Below are 22,939 nucleotides of genomic sequence, written 5' to 3'. Positions count from 1 at the left end.
AACCCAGCTTCCAACTTTTTAACCCTTGCCTGTTCAAAGCTTTAAATTACATTTGCTCAAGCAACTACATATATACACATGCTCCATAGTCTCATCTGCCCCTTAAAATTATTCCTAAAAATAGAAACATTCCTTTAATACTATTATAATATCATAACATTCAACATAGCTTGAAACATTCATTGTTACGTAAAAAACATTTATGAAAACTTAACTATAAAAATCCATACTATTTATTTGAACAGACTTCTATTCTTTAAAAATGGGTTTTATTGGAATTCTATCATTCAACCCTTTTCTCCGGTCTGCCCTTAATCTAATTATCCAACGTGTTCCCTCCTCGAGTGGTGTTTCTAATATTCCCACCTCTTTCATTTTCATGAACTTGTTCTATCATGGGTTTGATCTCTAGCTAAGACATGTTTTGCCAGTGCATTAGTTTCAGTGCCCTTCCTTATGTGTTGTACATGCTCACATATACGATACCTTAATTTTCTATTTGTCTTACCTACATAAAAGGATGGGCATCCCTTGCACCTGGCCAAATAAACAATGTCTTCACTATTACAATCTGCTAGTACATGAAATACACATCTTTGTCCTGAATCTGGATGTAGAAAAACATTATTTTCAAATATATACTGGCATTGATTACAATTTGCCTCATTCCTATCCCTCCTTTGTCCTGGTGTCTTGCCTCCAGATGAATAACAAAGCATCTGCTTCAAAGATCTTTTATTCTTAAACTGGAAACTAGGTTTGTCACCTACTATACTTCTTATTTCTTCATTCTGAGTAAGGATGGGCCAGAACTTTCTCACTATTTCTGTTTTAAAAGTATCAGCTGCCTTGTTGCTAGCATAGCCCCTTTCCCTGAATTTATTATCCAGGGTTAACCTATTCTCATCTGTTGGCCTGTCCTTTCACTATATTATCAAAGATATATGCATGCATTTTCTATGCAAAAGTGTATTTCTATGACACTCCTTCCTATATATACTTGTCTGGAATTTCTCTGCATCATCTCTCAATATGCTCACATCAAGAAAATCAGTTCTTATCAAATTTTAAACGATGTACTTGTGTTCACTGCTTGGAAAAACCTTTCCAGCTCTGCCTCTTCCCCTTCCAGTTGTCCACAAACCTCCTGTAAAATATTACCGATTTCCACTCAGTTATTTTAACAGATTGTTCATTCTCCCATAAGGCCATTATTACATTTGCGTAACTGTTGGCACTAGATGTGCCCATAGTCACCCCCTCCCTCTGCAAGTATATTTGGTGGTTAAACAACATAACATTATTACATAATATTATGTCCATCAACATACATATCAAATCTATTTGAACATGGGTACAAGTGCCATCTTGAATAAGATATTCCCTTAACATCTCCAGACCTTCTTAATCAGGAATGGAGGTAAACAGGGAGTGAACATCCATTGTTACCATAAGTAATGGAATTTCTGTTAAATCTATCTCTTCTAGAAACTCATACAAGTCCTGCAGAAACTGCTTAGAATCCTTTAAAATGTTCTCATTTTTCTAAATAAATAGACTTGTGACTCTTAGGTATTCCTCTAATAACTGGTATAAATAATCATATGGTTGTTTATCTATAACACCTTCTAAATGACTGTCATATAACATTGTTTCCACATTTGTTATTAACTGCAGCAGTTTCCTCCATCCCATCTTATATACATTCTCTTCATCTAACATATTCTGCATGGTTGAATTATAGTAGCTAGTGTCCATGGCTACCACTGACCCTCCCTTATCTGCTAACTTTGTAAGTAGAGTTGGGAGGTGGCCTAATGGTTAAGGTGTTTGCCTTACAACCCAAGGTACAGGGTTCAAGTCTCACAAAGGATAATTGCCTAGGCTTAAAATAGTTCGCAAGGGCAGTTAGCTTAGTATGAATCTATGATTCATCTTGTTTAAACTTTCTCAACACCTCTGATTCTTGTTTACTAATGTTGTGCTTCTCATTATAACTACTTTCTAGTTCCAGTTTATCAAAAAACATTTTCACACAACTTTATAAACATTTCAACTAATGGATGACTTGGTGGCATAAACACACTAGGTTTTTTAAAACTTTTTTTCTGCACTTTATCCCCACCATCTTTAAATAGCATCCTTAGTAAAACATTTCTATTAAACATTTTTAAGTCCAATATAGTTTCTGTTATCTCTAGGGGTTGTGAGGGTATGAACCCTCCATTGGTGCCATTTCTCCAACCATATAGGAAGTGTTGGAAAAACCTGGCCATGCTCATCTTGGCCTTATAACTTAAAACCGTGCTCGCCTGTTCTCCCATTTAAAATAGAAAGTTCATTGTCTTGCTGCAAAATGCTGCTTTCTCTCAGAGAATGATTATGTGGTTTAGCTCTCATTTCTACAGGTGTGGCGCATGGTCTTCTCTATCAACAGCTTGAGCATTTTCTTCCATTTTCCACTCAACTGATTATTTTCCACTGAAATGACCAGCCTGTCATTCCACCCATCTTAAAATCTCGAATGTCTCTCTCTAATGTGTTGAACTTTTGCCTCAGCAATTTGTTCTCATACACATTAACAGAATCCAGCAAGATATCCAATTTGTCTTTGACCAGTTCTATCGGATACACCATAAACAAATCCTGCTCCTTCTTATATAACTCTGCTGAGATTTGTGCCTCTTTTTTTACACCATACTCAACCAATAAACACATGTAGTTAAATCCTATTTCCAGATTTAACTGCTGCCAACGTGAGAGTAGTTCTACTTGTCATTCTCCCTGTGTTGGCATTTTTAATATTCTCAGACCTCTAGGGATTACTTTATGCTTCAAGCAGGCTTCCATATGGAACCTCTGTGCCTGCTAAGCTTATATAAAGCATCCTTTATGTTATGTATATCTCTGATAAACTGCATATAGTCTATATCAGGTAGTACATTTCCTCTATTACTACCTGAAAAAGTTTTGTTTAATAGAGGATTAACCTCTCTTAGCATACATTCAGCTACCCATTTATAGCCATCATAATGATCTTTCACAGAGGCATTTCCAATATGCCTATCATCAGCCATTGTCACAAGTAGCCAAATGAAAAAGAAAAATGAAGTATAAACACACAAAGTCCAAACAGCCACTTGTGTAAATGAAACACTGGAGCAACAGATAAGTAGAATTATACACACAGCACCATCCAGTGTAACAGCCAACAGCAACGAAAAGTCAGACCACTGCTGAAATATCCAAAAGCAGGTTTAATAGTAGAACAACTGATAAAAACAGTGAATATGGTTAGCGCTTTCGTGGTCTCAAACACCACTTCTTCAGACCTCAGAGTTAGAGTAAAGAATATTTTATGAACTTTTTTTTTTTTTGGAAATGCCTCTGTGGAAAACATACAAGGACATAATGTGGAACTGGACTATAATCCAGGTATGAAAGAGGTATGAGAACAAATTGCTGAGGCAAAAGTTCAACACTAGACAGAGACATTCGAGATTTTAAGATGGGCCATGTATTTGTATAGTCTAGATCGCATAACCATACTATAGAAGATGGCGATTCCACCTTAAAACAGCAGATGACATCAGAAGTGGGGCGGAATGATAGGCCGGTCATTTCAGTGGAAAATAATCAGTTGAGTGAGGAGGAAAGGCAAGGAGCAAAATGGAAGAAAAATGCACCTCAAGCCGTGCAGATAGAGAAGACCACATCTGTGGAAATAAGAGCTAAACCACATAATCATTCTCTGAGAGAAAGCAGCATTTTGCAGCAAGACAATGAACTTTCTATTTTAAATGGGAGAACAGACAAACATGTTAAAGTTATACAAGGCCAAGATGAGTATGGCCAGGTTTTTCCAACACTTCTTATACGGTTGGAGAAACGGTTCGAGCAACAAGGTTGGTCCAGCAGCCGAAAGAAGAGGAAATATTCTCAGAGGTCGCCAACGGAGATGAAACGCCAATGGAGGGACAATCGCTAGTGTGGAACATTTCCTCATGGGTGTTGAGGGATGAGTATTCCCTTTTAGGTAAGGGTCTTTCATTCATACCCTCACAACCCCTAGAGGTAACAGAAACTATATTGGACTTAAAAATGATTAATAGAAATTTTTTACTAAGGATGTTATTTAAAGATGGTGGGGATAAAGTGCAGAAAAAAAGTTTTAAAAAACCTAGTGCATTTATGCCACCAAGTCATCCATTAGTTGAAATGTTTATAAAGCTGTGTGAAAATGATGTTTTTGATAAACTGGAACTAGAAAGTAGTTATAATAAGAAGCACAATATTAGTAAACAAGAATCAGAGGTGTTGAGAAAGTTTAAACAAGATGAATCAATGACTATAAAGTCAGCAGATAAGGGAGGGCCAGTGGTAGTCATGGACACTAACTACTATAATTCAACCATGCAGAATATGTTTAGATGAAGAGAATGTATATAAGTTGATAGATGGGAAGGAACTGCACCAGTTAATAACAAATGTGGAAACGATGTTATATGACAGTCATTTAGAAGGTATTATAGATAAACAACTGTATGATTATTTTCAGATGCCTAACCCCGTTATACCAGTTATTAGAGGAATGCCTAACATCCACAAAGATCCTGTTAGGCCCCCTTTAAGGCCTATAGTATCAGGGAGAAATTGGATTACCAAGCCATTGTCTATTTATGTAGAAAAAATGCTTAGACTTGTAGTGGACAAAAATGAGAAAATTTTAAAAGATTCTAAGCAGTTTCTGCAGGACTTGCATGCGTTTCTAGAAGAGACAGATTTAACAGAAATTCCATTACTTATGGTAACAATGGATATTCACTCCCTATTTACTTCCATTCCTAATGAAGAAGGTCTGGAGATGTTAAGGGAATATCTTATTCAGGATGGCACTTGTACCCATGTTCAAATAGATTTGATATGTATGTTGATGGACATAATATTATGTAATAAATGTATGTTGTTTAACCACCAAATATTCTTGCAGAGGGAGGGGGTGGTCATGGGCACGTCTAGTGCCAACAGTTACACAAATTTAATAATGGCATTATGGGAGAATGAACAATCTGTTAAAATAACTGAGTGGAAATCAGTAATATTTTACAGGAGGTTTGTGGACAACCTCTTTCTGTTATGGAAGGGGGAAGAGGCAGAGCTGGAAAGGTTTTTCCAAGCAGTGAACACAAGTACATCATTTTTAAAATTTGATATGCAACACTCAAATTCTAGAAATGATTTTCTCGATGAGAGCATTTCAGAGATGATGCAGGGAAATTCCAGACAAGTATATATAGGAAGGAATGCCATAGAAATACTCTTTTGCATAGAAAAAGCATGCACCCAGGGTATATCTTTGATAATATAGCGAAAGGACAGGCCTTTAGGACCTCAAGGTTAACAACGGATGAGAATAGGTTTAAAGAAGAGCTACTAACCCTGGATAATAAATTGAGGGAAAGGGGCTGTGTTAGCAATAAGGCAGCTGATACTTTTAAGGATATGAAGGTGCAACGGTTGGACAGGGGCAAGCCGTACTTTTCAACTAATAGGAATAGGAATGATGTTAAGAGCAAGATGCCCCAACCAATAAAATGTGGGTATCTATACATTACATATATGCACATATATAACTTTTACATGGACAGGAAACATAGGAAGAGAAAATCCCAAATAAAATTGCACAACTGGTTGTTTCTTCAGGTTGACCTAATCCTATATAGTTATAACATAAAAACAGACATTCATCCACTAATGAAAAGCTGTTTAGTTTATAAAACTACCTTACCAAATATTACATGGAAATAATAGCATCTGGATACTTTTGCAAAATGGCAGGGCAGGTGAAAAACAGTGAATACCTAGCAGAAAGGATAAGGAGACTAACATCAGTCACAATAACATCTCATCCACAAGATTTATCTTAGTGTCGTGCTGAGCAGAATTAAAATAAATTCCTGCAAAATGTTGAAAACACTGAGATTGTATTTTAATGATACAGCTGGATAGTACACAGACACACATCACTGCTGCTTGCGTCATTTAGCAATAACAAATGTCTATGGATATAAACCTCAAGAAAGATATTAAACATTTAAAAAGCTCATTTGTGAGATGGTAGTCTACTGGCATTACTTGCATGGCAATCTTTCATTACCAAGATATCATTTCAGTTGTTCATCTAAAATATATTTTCTTATTTTTCCTGATCAGGAATCAGCATTTTTCTAATGCAGTATTACTAGAACATTATTAATTTCTCTGCAGCCTTGTAGGCATTCCAGACAATACTTAAAGACATAAATTAACTCATTCTTGTTTATCACTTAATGGGTATAATTAGAAGAAACTGAATAATGACAGCAAATAATTCTCTCCTTTGTCTCTGACTGAAAGGGTAGAAGTGACTACTAATAAGTTATTTAATGACTGTATTTCAGCAAGCATGGCTTAAATTGCAGGAATAGTGTGACAAATATATATAATCAACCAGGACTAATGACTGGTGAGTTATTATCAAATGAGACCTGGTACAGTAAATATGAAGTGGCATACAACAGAATTCACTGGTTCACTATTTGGATGCAAATGCAGTTATTCTGGAACACATCAAAGTACACATCAATCAACCTGATTTAATCTGGGTTGAAATGAACAAATATTCCCCAGGAGGAACAGCCAATGCATGAGTGTGTGTGTGTGTGTGTGTGTGTGTGTGTGTGTGTGTGTGTGTGTGTGTGTGTGTGTGTGTGTGTGTGTGAGAGAGAGAGAGAGAGAGAGAGAGAGATAGAGTGTAATTACTATTCCTTTATTTTATATCAGACATCAAGCTGTATTCATGAAAATTACATTGAAATTAAAAGATTGCTTAGATGTTCAATTTTTTATTACAGCTTTGTTCACTAACCTAAATTATCATACACCTAAGCTGATGTTGCGGTTACAGAAACAATAATTTAGATGCTTTGCAGGCATTAAAAGATTCTTTTACCCTTTTTCTCAAGCTCAGATCTTCTGCGCTACATTGGTATCATATTCAAGTCACACAGACAGCTTCTTTCTATTTGTTCTGAGTGGGTGTAAACTGTAAACTGTTCTTATTTACATGCCCTGCACTACATAATTAGGGATTAGTTTTGGACTGCATAATAGGCTGCCTTCCTGTTTCAAGGAAAACTAACCCTGTGTATAGCACATGCACTACTTTGGTTATGATGTGCACATTCAAAAAATAGGAAGGGTTGCAAACAAAGGAGTATGTTTTAGTAACTGTACTGTTTATTGCATCAAAATATACTAGATCTACATTTGATCACATTCAAAAGGCCAATAGGAGATATTTCCTGGTTGGATGGAATTTTTGCATATGATGAAATTAAGCATATCATTCAAATGCATATTTTGGTCATCTAGCATTCTGCATTCTCTTTCTATCTAGTGAACATAGTAGCTTTCTTAAAATCCAAAAAAATAATAGCATTGTGTTAGGCCTTATTCTATTTTATAGTTTCTCTCTTGATCAGTTATATGTATTCTCCAGTTCTGAGAGAAAAGAAATGAAAATGCTTAGATATGATATTTTGATAAAGCCAAAATATTAATCATTCAGCCTTTCTCTTGCCTTTTTCACAATGAAGAATAGATAACATGACAGAATACGTATTGACATAATGAAGTAAATAACACTACAGTCTTTCTAGACCAATAAATGCCCAGTACAAAAGAAGCTTTTGCATGAGAACAGAGCTCCCAAATCCTACTTCAGCCAAGACATATATCCCCCTTACAGAGATGAACCTCAATATTTATTTTATTTATTTATTTATTTTATTTTAATATTGTTTTATTTATTTATATTTTGTAGAAAAACTTGACCAAAAACTTTTGTGCTTCTGTCTTCGGTCACTGTAATATATTCCCCAGTGAGATAGCCTACCATGAAAAATACACAGTGAAATGTCAAAGAAAATTGATCTCAGTAAAATAATTCATTTTTCACTACCTTAGTACTGCTTCAAAGGCTGCAACCATAATGACTTCTTCTATAATCTTGACAGTTGTCTTAACTACATTTCAAAGTAAATAACTTTCATTCATCCTTTCTTCCATACTTTCCTCTTATTCACACACTATCTTATTCCAGTGATGAGGAATTAACAGTAGCTATGATCTTTTTAATTACAATTTTTCTGTATGTCATCTTATTCTTTATTTTACATATAATGCTATCAGGTTGTATACTACTGTAAATGGGACCTTTATTGACATTGATTCAATGTCTTTTTAGTAAAACCTCCAGAACAGTCACAGGTGAATGTATTCTACTCTACCAACTTGAATATGGTCTCCCACCATTCCATTATTTCATCATCAGAAACACATTTCACATGCATTCAAAAATAACTAGTAGTTTTGTTTTGATTGAAAAGTTTTGAGTAAGACCATAATTTGTGTATAAAAGGGAAAGGAATTCTAAAAATATTGTGGAAGGTAACAATGAACCTAACAGTAGTGGAACAAAGATGTCAAAATGTGGTGCCTGTGCACAATGTTGGTTTATCTGTGAGGGTTTTAATATTATCTTATCCCAGGGTTTTGAGTGGGAATGGTTGCTTTAGTTGCAATACTGCTGGTGTGATTTACTTGACACAATGTATGACTTGTAGCGCATTCTATGTGAGTAAGATGGAGATGGAATTGAGGCAACAAATTTATGAACATATGTATGCCCAAAAGAAGAAGGATATGCAGAACACCCTGTACAAACACAACATAGAATGTAGATAGTTTAAAAAGTTTTAGTTTTTTGTGCTTGAAAAAGTCCCACAAAATATTGGAGGGAGGTGACTGGGAAATTTATTTGGAAAAGAAAGAATTATTATGGCAAATCAGATCGAATGCCATGCAATATCTAGGAATTAATAACAAAGTAATGGTTTGTAGTGTATTAATGTTAAAGTCAGGAAAGTTATAAAATATTTTACGTAATTATGTCATTAATTGTACATATTTTTATACAAATGTCAAAGACAAATAGTGTGTGTTCTTAAAAATTTTTTTAAGTAAAAAGATTTTTATGTAACAGTTTTTACATAAAAGGAATGTTTTTGTAATATTAATTTTAAGAACCAAGCTTTTTAAAGTTTGAATTCATACTGGGAAGAATCTATTAAGATAGTAGAAGCATTTGATTTGTGATTGGTTGATTAATGTTTGATCTCAGTTAATGGGAATGTATAAAAAAGGGGGGTAAATGATGGATTGTTGTATCTGATGAAGTCCAGTATTAAATGGATGAAAGCGTTTATATTTCATGATTTAATAAATTATTTAAGCTTTATGGTGGCTCAACAGTGTTTTTTATTTTAATAATTGGTGGTTTACACTGTGGATATTCATTTTTAAATTAATTTTTACTGAGAATTCCTTAAGAAGTAGGATTTTTCCCTGATTGGGAGTGTTTTTTTTTTTTAGATCAGGACGGTACCCATTATTTAAAATGTTATATAGTCAGGTACAGAGAAGATAAATAGACCTTTTAATAATGGATAGCCAATTTAGGCCATTTAGAAGGTTGCAAGAATGTATCCAAGTATCAGCAAATAGGTCAAATCTGTAAATTTCATTGTCAGTGACTTTAGTTTTTGAGTGTTATAAACAGAGTGTAAAAAGAGTACAGAAAGGTAATATTCTAGTTTGTTGAAAAGGACATTCTAGGCCATTGCTTTACAGGCAGTAGGAAATAGTAGATGTGATATCTTATAGCAGAGTTTTAGTTGTGAGAGGACCTTATAAATAATGTTTTCAGGATGGATTGTAAACCTTAACATAGAGTCAATGGTTACTCCACTAACAAAGATCAGAAACAGATTGTTGGAGTTGAGAATGCAGGAAGGACTGGGGGACATCTCTTTGCCTGAATGATAAAATATTAAGTACATAGAAAGTAAGGTTAAGTTCAAGTATGTTCATCAGTGATATCATTAATGAATAAAGAAAACAGTAATGGGCCTAGACCAGAGCCTTGAGGGATATCTGATTTTAGTGTTCCATTAGTGGACAGCTGGTTGTTGGAGTAAATTTAAAGGCACTGCTGGCAAGATACCGATGGGACAAAGCAATGGCATTTTCTCCCAAGCTGAATTATTATAACTTAGCAAGCAGAATTTTGTGGTCAGCAGTTTCAAAGGCACAAATCATGTCCACAAAAATACTGAAGGAAGACCATAATTTAGATTGATATAGATTGCATCAGATACTGAGAGTGTTGAGCCATTTGGGTAAAACCATTTCAAAGCCATGCTATTAGATAGGCATTCATATGTGTTAAATTGTTTAAGCAGCTGTTTATAAAGAAATTTTTGAAAAAAAAATGGAAGCGGGCACAGAGTGGAGAATGGTTGATAGTCTGTATGGGCTTAGGACTAGGGTACCCTACAAAGAGATACAATGATGGGATGTTTCAGAGCTGCTGGAACAACTCCTGTGGTACTTGAGAGGTATTAAAAGTATGGTAGGGGTTAGCTATTTTTTTCTACTGCCTTCCTAAGGAAGTTAGGGTGGAGTTCAATAAAGGTACAGATGGAGGGTTTCAAGTTATTTAATAATATTTTTGTTGCCTTCTAATAAACAGCTCAGAAGTGGGAGATGGCTGCATACCCTTGAAGAATGTACCTTTTAGCTTGAGGGTTACTTTCATCCATTGGTATGTTAGATCAAGGGTTAACAAATGTATTCAAAATGGTGTCAATAGAAGACATGATAAAGTTTCTATAATCCTCTAATGGATTCATATCAGTGTAATTATGGACATTATTGGTGAGAGCAGTGGAGTTGGAAGATGATCTTTTTACATGTATTATTTCTTTACAATTTTTTTTTTTTATTGATAGCAGACATTTGCTTATATCGTGGATGGCCAAGTTTGTAGCTATTCTTGTCTGTTTACTTAATAATAAGCTATTTTCATGTAAGAGGATACTAGATGTGTTCTTTTTCCAGGTAGACCAAGCTCTGGTCCTTTATCTCATGATAGTTTTGACTTCATTGGTAAGATAAGGGCATTTCTAATCTCTTACTTGAAGGAAGATAGAATTCAGGATAGCAGAAAGGACACTAATACATTTCTAATCTCTTACTAAAAAGAAGATAGAGTTTAGGATAGCAGAAAGGGCACAAATAAAGTATAACAATGCACCTCCAGAGTCATCAGTTTGGCAGAAGGAAGACCAACTGATAGAATTCAGATTAGAATCAAGCATAGGCAGTTTATGTGCAGAGCAAGATCAGTCACTGTTTGGCGTACAGGTTTATACCTTTAAAGGATGAAAAGGACAGCACTGGACAATGGCCAGTTTGGAAATTTGGCAAAATTTTACTTTTAATGCATTGATGGGCCAAGTTGTTGAAAATAAAATCAAGAGTAAAACGCTTTCCTGTTTTGAGGTTGGGCCTGGTTGGCTGCTGTATAACTTGTTCTAGGTTAATGCACATTGTTGAGCTGTTTGGCTTTGTGGCTATTAACATCCAAATTAAAGTCCCCAAGAAAAATTATCTTTCTGTGAGGACCATGTGGAATCATGGAAGAGATGGTGTCTCAAGTAATAGTAATGTAGGAAGGTGGGGAATCTAAACTGATGCAATGGTGAGAGGTTTGGTAACACCCAATTGAGGGCTTAATCATCAACCTTGTTAGCTTTTGAAAAGTCAATGATTTGCAGGGAGAAGTTTTGTTTGATTAGAAGCATGACTACACCATTAATTCTTGGAGCAGGTCTAAAGTCATACTGGATGTCATAGTCATCTTGAATGAATTTTTAGTGGCATAGCAGGTAGCACACTTGCCTTTGCTGCAGAAATCTGTGGGTTCTATTTCCACACCAGGTAGATTAGTTACTAACACTACTTTGCAGCATAAGGGGAGAGAGGTGCTGCACTCCTGAGTGTGCTATCCTTCCGATGAGACATTAAATGGAGGCCCCATCAACTTGATTTGGTGGAAGCTCAGGGAAATGTGAAATATCTCAGGACACATATTGAAATGATTTGGGGAAATTCCCCAGTACTCGGACCAAATTCCTCTAGTAGTATAAACACCACTTCAGGTCCTTCCCTTGAAAGAGACTACTAGCCAAATGGGGCTAACATGATCAAAAAAGGATACATAAATAAATACAAGTAGAAGGGCAGAAGGAATCTTTAAGCCAGATCTAAATAAGAGATATTATCTTAGGACTTTCTGTGTAGGGTTGAAGCCCACTTGTTGCTTATTCTGCTGGCATTAATGCATGTAATTTGTAAAAAGTTTTGAAAATTTTTGACAGTATGATAGATAGTCATAAGATCATAGGATCATATGAGGTTACTAGGTTAATGACCCCAGGGGCCTTAAAAGCCTAGCCAAGTTCAACCCATGTTCCCAAGGTGTCTGGTCCAAGCAGACACTAAAATCAGCACCTATTGTCCCTGTCCTAGGGAGATACAGGTGGAACTCCCAGGGTGAATTTCTGTTTACCCATGCAATTGTCCAAATTACGCTTAAATAGGGCCAATGAAGGACTGTGTTTAACATGAATAGGAAACTTGTTCCAAAGGTGGGGCAACCTCTGGAGATAAATCTATCTCTCCAGCAAGTTCTGTTGATATCACATACCAGATTAAGGTCCTTTGAGCTAGTGATCTGTGTGCCATTTGGCTTATGAATGTGCAGCATTTCCATTAAAGCTGGGTCAGAGATTACTGTATATGCAAGGCACAGGTCACCTCTGTGCAGTCTGTATGACACAGAGTAAAGTGACAATGAGTTCAGTCTGTCCACATAAGACAGATCTTGAAGACCCTGAATTTTCTTTTTGAGGAAACTTTCTGGGTTCTCCAATTGCTGCATGTGTTTGGAAAGGAACATACCAATGGGAGTATTGTACTCTGTTATTGGACTGATGATGGAAGGCTAAAGGGAGGTTATAACCTCTTTTTTTCTTGAGGTAATGCCCTTACTTATAAGATGAGCAATATAAAATGCCCTTCTTACCACTGTGGAGACATGGTGATCAAAGTTAAGGTTGTTGTTGACCTGTTTGCCCAAATCTCTCACCACTGAAAGTGTGCTTAGTGTATTGCTATTGATGTGGTAGTTTGCAGGAACATCACCCTTGCTGACGGAGATGATAATGCATTTCTTTGCATTAAGTTTAAGACCATGATTTTGGCACCAATCATTAGTCTGCATAAGACCTTCTTGCAGGATGTTGACATCACTAGGGGTTTCAATGCTCACTCAAGGTTTATAGTCTTCAGCAAACTTTGTCAACCACAGTCCTTTACTTTTCACCTGTTGTTCGGAGAAGTAGATTCTGAACAGTAGGGGTCCCAGAACTGATACCTGTGAATCACCACTGATTATGGGTCTGCTGTAGAAGATGAGTCCCCTATTTTGACCATATGAGTTCTATCAGTGAGCCAGTTTGCAACCTACTTGACAATATATGGGTTGATACACAGCTGGGTGAGTTTATCGATGATGACTGATTGGGAGATTGTGTTAAAGGCCTTGGTTAAGTGTAGGTAGGCTGTATGCACACATTTGCCCTCATCTAGTGCTTTGGTGACTGTCTTGAAAAAGCCCACCAAGTTTAACATGTATGATCTCCCCTTGACAGAGCTAGACTTGGTGGGGTCAAGCATTTGGAGATTTCCTATATTCTTTGTTAATAAGGTCCATAGTGATTCATTCCATGGCCTTGAAAACAAGGCTGGTCAGGCTAATGGGTCTATAGTTCCAGGGGTGTGTGGATGCACCCTCCTTTGTGCAAAGGGATAATGGTAGCTGTTTTCCATTCCACTAGGATAAAATCATTAGGCTGTGATTGAAAAGTGTGCTCAATGGTGATGCTTATTTCTGTTTTAACCCATGTAGAACACAGCCCGGGATGTTCTCTGGTCCCATATAGGCTGTGTCTTTAGCCTTGGAGAGGGATTAAAACCTGCTCTTGAGATATACTAGGTGGGTGACAGCTGATAGGGATCCTTTGGGGTAAATGTGGCAGGAACAGGGAAGTAAAGTTTTCACTGAACCTGTTAGCCAGCAGGTTTGCTATATCTGCAGTTTCTGTATATATAGTACCATTAACTATGAGTTCCACACAAATCTGAGCCTTACCTTTGAGGTTACAGAAGAATGCCTTCTGGTTATCCTTAGTTAGAAAAGCTAATTTGGATTCATAGTTAGCTTTGTAGGACTTCACTAGGACTCTTGTTTGCTTGTTTAAGTTGAGGAGCGAATGTTTCCAGTTTTGAAATCATTCTTGCCTACCCTTAGATAGCAATGTCTTTCTCCTATTGTATAGCCTATTAATGGCAGTTGTCCACCAGGCAGGTTTGTTTTTCCTTGAAGATCTTGCTTTGGTTCTATCAGGTACAGCAGAATCAATACAATTGTACAGGTGCTCATATAAAGCATTGGTGTATAACTCAGCATAGGTGTCTGTTGCATCATAGGTGGAGGGGCTATGAAGTTATTTATGCTGTCATGTAAGAGGTTGTAATTGGCCTTGGAGAAGTTTTTTTAGTCTAGTTGTTGCTAAGGGGAGTTATTGGATATTGTAAGCTATAGTGATTGTTGAAGAGGGCCAGGATTAGTTTGGATGTCTCCAGATGTAAGAAGTTTCAGCTGAAGGCAAAATAATATAGAAGAGAAGTATTTCTTAAAGGTAGTAGTGAGCTTATTGTTTTGAAACAGATGTGCTTGCATAAGGAATTGTTTTTGGTTAGATACGCAGACAGTTTAGCATAAGACTGCAGCTGGAAAGGAATTTGTATGGGAATGTTGACTGATTTATGTGGCAGAGATTATGAATGTAGGTCAGAGTTTGAGGAAAAGTTTAATTTAGGAGGATACAGGAAGTGATGAGGAATTTAAGTGATTTAGATAGATAAAACCTTAGTAAGTACATGCAGCTACAAAAATAGCATGTTGTCTGAAACTGCAAAGGAAGTAAGGGGAAGACTCTTATGGGGGTCAAATAGTATGCCCAAAATCTGACAGTATCTGAGAACAAGTTAGGAAAAAGAGGACAGACTGAGGGAAAACATCAACTTGACAGACCCAATGTTTAGGAAGAAAGATGTGAAATGTTAGGCAGAGACTGTTGGGTTACAGAGAATAGAAGAGAAATGGAGGGAGTAACTTAATTGGTACTAAAGCTGGAAGGAGAGAATGGAGATCAACCAGGCATCCATTAAATCAATACCAATACTTTGGAGGAAGAGGGTGTGATGAGAAGGAGAAAGTGTGGGCTCTAGACGGAATATAGGAAAAAAGGAAGGAGCAGCGTAACTGTCCTTGAGCAAAGAAGAAAATGTGAAAATGTGATATAGTGTGGCTTCTCTGCTTCTTAGGCTGTAAGTTGGAAAAGAGGAAAAGGGCTACAGCAGCCTAACCACCACTTAGACTGCAAGGAAAACATAGATCCAAAGGAATAGATAGCCATGTTGAGTGTGGAGTAAAGGGAAGAATTAGCCCATCTCCCACATAAACAGAGGTGTAAAATAGTCCAGGGAGTATAGTAGAAAGATTGGGAAGGTTGATGAGTGTAGAAGTTTGAGGAGGTTAGGAGAGTGTAGAATTTAGAGTACACAGGCATTAGAGGGTAGAAGAAGTCTGAAAACTGAGCTGATCATAGAGAAAGAGAGAAGTAGAGAAAGTGAGAGAAAGACTTAGGAAACAGAGAGTGCAAGGTAGAGAAAGGTTGCCAATATGTATCTAAGCTGGGGAATATAGATGTGAGGATATACTGCAGAGTATGGCATGACCAGGTGAGGGGAGAAGTAAAAGTTGCATCAGTATATTTCTTGACTGAATTGCAGTTTTTTTAGTTAAATTATACATACCTCTAGGGGTCCTAGCATAGAGAAGTTTTTAATTTTTTTCAAAAGCTATTGCTGATTAATTAAATAACATTGACATATTCCTCATTCAAATTGTTAACGATTAAGAATAGACTTGCTTTCTTTTTTAAATTATTTGCTATTTTTTTGTAAACCTAATAGTTTCTTATCCTATGTTTTCATTTTTCTTGCACCAACTTATAATTCTACCATATAAGCAAGCTTTAAGCAAAAACCATAACATCAAAATGTTAACTTCCTTACAGTTATTTTATCTTAAGAAGTAATCAATTCTCTATACAAAACATTTTTTAAATTTTCTAATTTTGATACATAAGCAGGAATTCTAGAAGATATTTCTTCAGATTTACTTTAACTTTAAGAAGTAAGGTATTATAATCAGAAAAGGAACATGATATTAACCTGAGATTTTTAATTTTCAGTTTTAAATCTTGTGAAATAACAAATTTAGCAATTCTTGAATAAGAGTCAAAAACATTTAAATAATGAGAATAAATAAGTGAATGTGTATCTTTTAATATATATGTACAACAAAACTCAAGAGTTTCCATCCAACTTTGAGAGCCTTAGCAGGAGCAGAAATTCTAGGTTCTGATATAACACTTGTGTCTGATTTAATAAGAATACAATTAAACTCTCCTCCTGTTATAACACTTCCTTTCATATTATTAAAAATATAATTCTAATGTTTCATAGCTATTTTGGCTCCCATGCCTGTAAACTAATACATGTTGATTAATGTCCAGATTTTGATATATTCCAATACAACAATTTTAAATAAACCATTTTGTGTTCTTTCTTGAATAAGATTGTAGGCATAAATGTACCTTTATACATATAATTTGGTAACGCTGACATCATGATTTTTATTTTATATCCATCCAGAAAATATAGGTGTTAAAAAGTATACTAACTAAATAAAGTTCTAGTTTAACCAAGCTAAACCTAATCAAACATCCTTCCTTTCCTTTCTTAATAGCTAGTGAAAAAAATAAAAATTTCATCTTCTAAAGGAGTTCAATACTGTAACAGAAATGAATTTAAAGGAACAATTAAATATATATCATAAAATATAACTTGAAATATGAAAATTAGTATAGGTAATTGCATGCATTGTAAATGAATTGTATAATTGTATAAGTTGCATACATTTTCTAATCTTTTTCATTATTCTATTATAGTTCTGATCACTCATATTAAATATATTATTACTTCATTCCCTAGACTATACTATCATTCTCATAACTATGTATAAAATGAAGTATAGAATAAAAGGACGTAAACTATATTTTCCTAAAAACTAGTCTTAGAATATATATATATATATATATATATATATATATATATATATATATATGGGTCTAGGATTATTCACTGAAAGAACATTTCACTGAAAGTCACATGACTATTCACAACATACTGAAAGCACAATTCACCAAAAACACAATTCACTGAAACACATTTTACTGAAAGTCATATATGGCCTTTTCCCCACCATAGTATGACCCTGGAGTTAGAATATATAGTAAGGGGGGTACATAGTTTAGATATATATTAAGTTTAGAAAAGAGTAATTTATTGATATTGCAAGTATCCATGTGTATAGTTCAAAATATTTAAAATATTTTGCCCCCCACACCCCCCCTTACTATATATTCTAACTCCAGGGTCACACTACGGTGGGGAAAAGGCCATATATAACTTTCAGTGAAATGTGTTTCAGTGAAGTGCGTTTTCAGTGAATTGAGCTTTCAGTGAATTGTGCACAGTCAAATGTGTTTCAGTGAAATGTGCTTTCAGTGAATAGTCCTAGACCCATACATATATATATATATATATATATATATATATATATATATATATATATATATATATATATTTATGCGTCTACTTTTCTTTGTTGAAATATCATTATTTCAAAAAAGAAAAGTAGAGGACCATTTACGCGAAAGTGATCTTAAACAGAAGTGCACTTTCGCCAATATCGGTTCAATGAACCGGCAAAGACAGAAAACAGGAAGCACTTCAGCTCTGAAGCACACTACAGTGGGGAAAAGGGAATTTACCTGCTTCCCCACTGTAGTGCAATCTCAGAGTTAGTATATTTAAGTAGCAGGGGTGTGGGGGGCACAGCATTTTTTTTTGTGTTTCCTTTTCTGTGTTTTATCAGTTCATTGAACTGATATTCGCGAAAGTGCACTTTTGTTTACGTGCACTTTCACGTAAGTGGTCCTCTACTTTTCTGTTTTGAAATGATGAAATTTTGACAAAGAAAAGTAGATCCATATATATATATATATATATATATATATATATATATATACACAATAATAAAACTAAATGTTCTCATCTGCAACAATCATAAGTCAATTTGAAGTGCTAAGATGAATGCAAACTTTGTTTAAATATTTATTGTCTGACAGATGATAATAATGATATGCTGTCCTACTGAGATTATATAAGACAGAAGTCATTCTCATGCCCAGTTTTCGTATTATACATAAGTTGTATAATACAGTAACTTCACTATACTCACTATAATATCAGATAAGCTCTTGTAATATAATCTGAGTACTTCTGTTCTTCTATCACCATGAATGATGTTAATATCTTATATCATAAAACAACAGTAAAATATATTGATTTTTAACCATCATTACAAAATTAATGACAACTGAAATAGCCTATAATATGCTGTTATTATATTGACATTGTTCACCTTTTCTTATGCAATGGTTTATATATATCTTTGCCTTCTACATCTGTATTCAGCTTCCTGGTGCATCATGTATCAAACTCTTTCATCATTGATATTATAATCATATAAATCCTTCAACAATAGCTATATAGTTTCCATCCTTGTTCATACACTGTTAATTTCTTTCTTTCCTTATTACTCTGTCTTTTTCTACTCCTCTTTTCCCTTTTCCCCCTTTCATCTTCCATCTTCCATGTAAAATGCCAAGTTCCTATACTAGCATACCTTTTGTATAATAAAGCAGAATAAATTGTAAATAAGAATATGTATTAATGATTACAAACTATTAAAGAAATGAGCATTAAACTGGATTCAAACATAAGGATACTGCAACTCAAATACACACATGAGTATACGTTTTATTAATTTATCTCTTTTGCTAATTAATTTGATGATCTGAGGTATAAATCACAACTAAATCAATAGATGACTGTAATATCATCAGATAAAATAAATATATCCAACAAATTAAATAGATTTGCTAAAAGAGTTCAATTGTATTGCTATCTCTAAAATTACTGTGCAACTGATTTCACGTCTCTTTTAATAAAACAGTTACTTGGCTTAACAACACCCATACGATGATGTTAGTAATTGCTTCCCACAAACAATAGGCACATCCCTTCTATATTAGAGTGTAATGTGATACATGTATTAACCTTCATAAATTAGTCATGAAACAATATAATCAAACCTTACTTTACATGGACCAATAACAAATGTCAACCCAGGAATCCTCCACAGCTAACAAGGCATTAATAATTATTATAAGCAAGTATTTAGATCAATCCTTTCTTTAATCCACTTCAACAAAACTAATCAAAACAACCTTTTCCTACCATAAGCACATTAAACTTTCTATACTGTGTGATTTCAAGTTAACTGACCTATCCCCTGTGAGTTCAAACATGCAGTAAGTTTAATCTACTGTACATTGCATCAGTTGATAGCAAGCATTAACATCTGGTACCTGTACACAAAAACATCAACCACTGGCACCATCCAACTCAATTAAATTAACCATCATGTAGATGACCAAGTGAAATACCAGCATTAAAATCATATATTTCTCTCCAACACAACATTACATATCAATTATCTCTTCAATATACAGGAAATAAATAACTATGATATGAGAAATGTTAAACAACAACATGGCCAATCATAAGTTCAGGATATCTGAAAATTAACCAAGCCACAAGTAAATGCCATGAGCCAATTAATATATTACACATCAAATCTTCCAAAATTGCATACAAGAAGAACAAGAATACTGTAAACAGATGAGACTCAAAATATTAAAAGCCAGTCTCTAAATTAAGTTCCTAAAAGGGGTCATTTTCCTTTGTTAATTGAATTGAATAACATAAACGCTTTCTATATCCAGATTAATTGAGAAGTGATTTTTAAAGGAAGAAAACAGATGAAAAGACAGGCAGTTATTACTAAAATATTTGAGCACACTAATCATAAATGCTGTAAAGAATGTATGCACAGTAAGCAAACTTCATGTTATTACTGTCACTCTACAGCTATCACTAAAACTATCTGAAAATTTAAGTTTGAGGTGGGGAAGTGTTTAAGATATGAAATAATTACCACCAAGTATATAGTTTAATAAAATGTCATATTTTATATTTTCTACCTGAATTAGCAGATAGTAATTATAAAACTTATATTATAGAACTTGTTGAAATATAACATTATGCAATGAATCATTTATCAAGACTTACATCTGTTCAGAATAGCCTGTTTAATTAATTTATCTTCTCGTTCTTTACCTGACATCAAATGTGGTTAATCATAATGATGAAAGACACAAAAAGAGTATAATTTATGAAATGAATAGATGAAATATACTAATTTGTCCAAGCAGAATTTAGTACATATCTTTTTTTCTAGGAAAGGCATGAATTTAACTACAATTGACCTTGGAGATAAATTAGGACTTGTGAGAATAGGTTTACCTACAGCTCTGTATGTTCTTTCTGTTCCATAAGTTAAGCCTTCTTGAAGATTAAGAATGTGTGGAAAGCGAGCATGTTATATACTTCTGATTTTTCAGGTATATGATGTCTCTACTGTGGACCAGTAATCAAGGAGCCTGAATCCTTACCACTGGCACAGGAGAGGGGCATTCAAATGGAACAAAAATGGATACAGTCAATATTTCCAGATGCAGTTCTCTACATCAAACACAATTTCCCTTAAGAGCACACAGAGAACACACTCAATCTGGAGTCTGTATTTCTCTATCTGTCTCCCTCCAGGTCCCCAATAAGACTCCCCGCTGGCACAGTTATAGAATTGAGACCTCAGCTGAGTGTCCAAGTCAAGTTTTCCAGCACCCTCTCTTTAAAACCAGTGCTTCCTTCTCTTGCTCCAAACAGCTGACACACACATACACACACACGCACACACACACACACACACACAACCACACACACACACACACACACACACACACACACACACACACACACACACACACACACACACACACACACACACACACACACACACACACACACACACACACACTCTCTTTGAGATTTGATTTTCACACACACACGCGCACACACACGCACACATGCACACACGCGCACACACACACGCACACGCACACATGCACACACACACACACACACACACACACACACACACCTGGGAAAGGCTGGCACAGATTTACTAGTTTTGCTCCCTTCTGCTCGAACTATAAAGTAATTACACCACCACCAGAGACTCCAAAGCCAGCTACTCTAAGGCTCTTGCAAGGGTAACCAATTATACTGAGTGAAATTAATATTAATACAAATGGTAGTTTGACCAACAGCAAGGTTTTCAGCAGCAGACAGAGTTGTAATCAGATATACATAAGTGCTCTCAGAGATTAAAATATTCTCTAAAAGACCAGCCACAATGAAAAGTTTATATATATTTAATAATAAATAATAAAAGAACATAAAAAGTACTAAATATCTATTTACAATAAACACCAGAGTTTTAGACAAAGGGAATATTAAAAATAGCACAGATGAATAGATTCACACTGATACAAAAAAACATACTTAACTAATCTCATTATGTTTTCCTGACTGATCTAAGGAATTACTTTTCCCCTGGTCACTTACTAGAGCAAGACAAGATGGTGAGGGGTCCTTCTCTCTCAGGTTCCAAAACAGACTGCAATGAGACGTCAGTCTCATCTAGTATTAAAATGTCATTTTTAGTGATGGATTACAGAATGACATCACATGCATCTGGTCATTTGACATCTGGTTCCCATTCTACCCCCTTGGCTAGAAGCTGCAGTGGTCAATTTACCCCTCTGTACTGTCAGTCATTTTGTTTTCAGCAGTAAGAAATGCAAAGAGAAGAATGTTAATAAATTATAAAACACACACAGAGACACACACACACACACACACACACACACACACACACACACACACACACACACACACACACACACACACACACACACACACACACACACACACACACACACACACACACACACACACACACACAGAGCCTTGCTAAGATCTGCTGCAGCTCCTGGAAGTCATATAAACATTTCAAACCTCCATCCATCCAGGGCAGCAATTAGTTCACCCCAAAGACAATGCAGAAAGCTTCCTAGTGCAGACTTTTTGTCACTGGTTGCATTGAGAACTGTAAGATACAATCTTTATAGCCTATACCAGGTAATTTAAATTCAAATGTTTTCCAAAGTTAGGTGGATTGAGATTAACCTCTTCTCTTCCAGCATCCTCTGTTAAAACATATACATTTAAACAGTTGCAATAATACATGTATATTTCTTTTTCTGTCCAGCAAGGCACACTATTGGTACATTTTTAACACAAGCATCTGTACAAATCAGTTTGATATACAAATGACATATAATTCATTACAAAATTCCAGCTATCTGTTCTGGCATATGTTACACATTCATTGCCTACTTCCCCTATCATACCTGGCAATACCTCACATCATCACAAGGGACACAAAAAATTCTGACATTACACCTTCTATCTGAATTCTCAAGGAACCATTTATTCTCTTTAATAAGTATCTCAGTTTGAGTATCCTATTCTTTTACCCTGTCATCAATTTCATTGAAAAGTAGCTTCAATATCCTTTATTTGTAGACCTTGAGCTTCAGTCAAATTGTTATGTCAGTTTGATTTATAATGTATTCCTGAAGCCTGTCAAGTTTAGTCTGAAAGTTGTCTATTTTCAAGTTCATAGAAAGTAGTGAAAACTTGTTGA

Source organism: Protopterus annectens, chromosome 6.part0, assembly GCF_019279795.1.
Source record: "Protopterus annectens isolate FY-2018-M chromosome 6.part0, PAN1.0, whole genome shotgun sequence".
Lineage (NCBI taxonomy): Eukaryota > Metazoa > Chordata > Ceratodontiformes > Protopteridae > Protopterus > Protopterus annectens.
The sequence above is the reverse complement of the archived record's forward strand: the minus strand, read 5'-3'. Positions refer to the sequence as shown.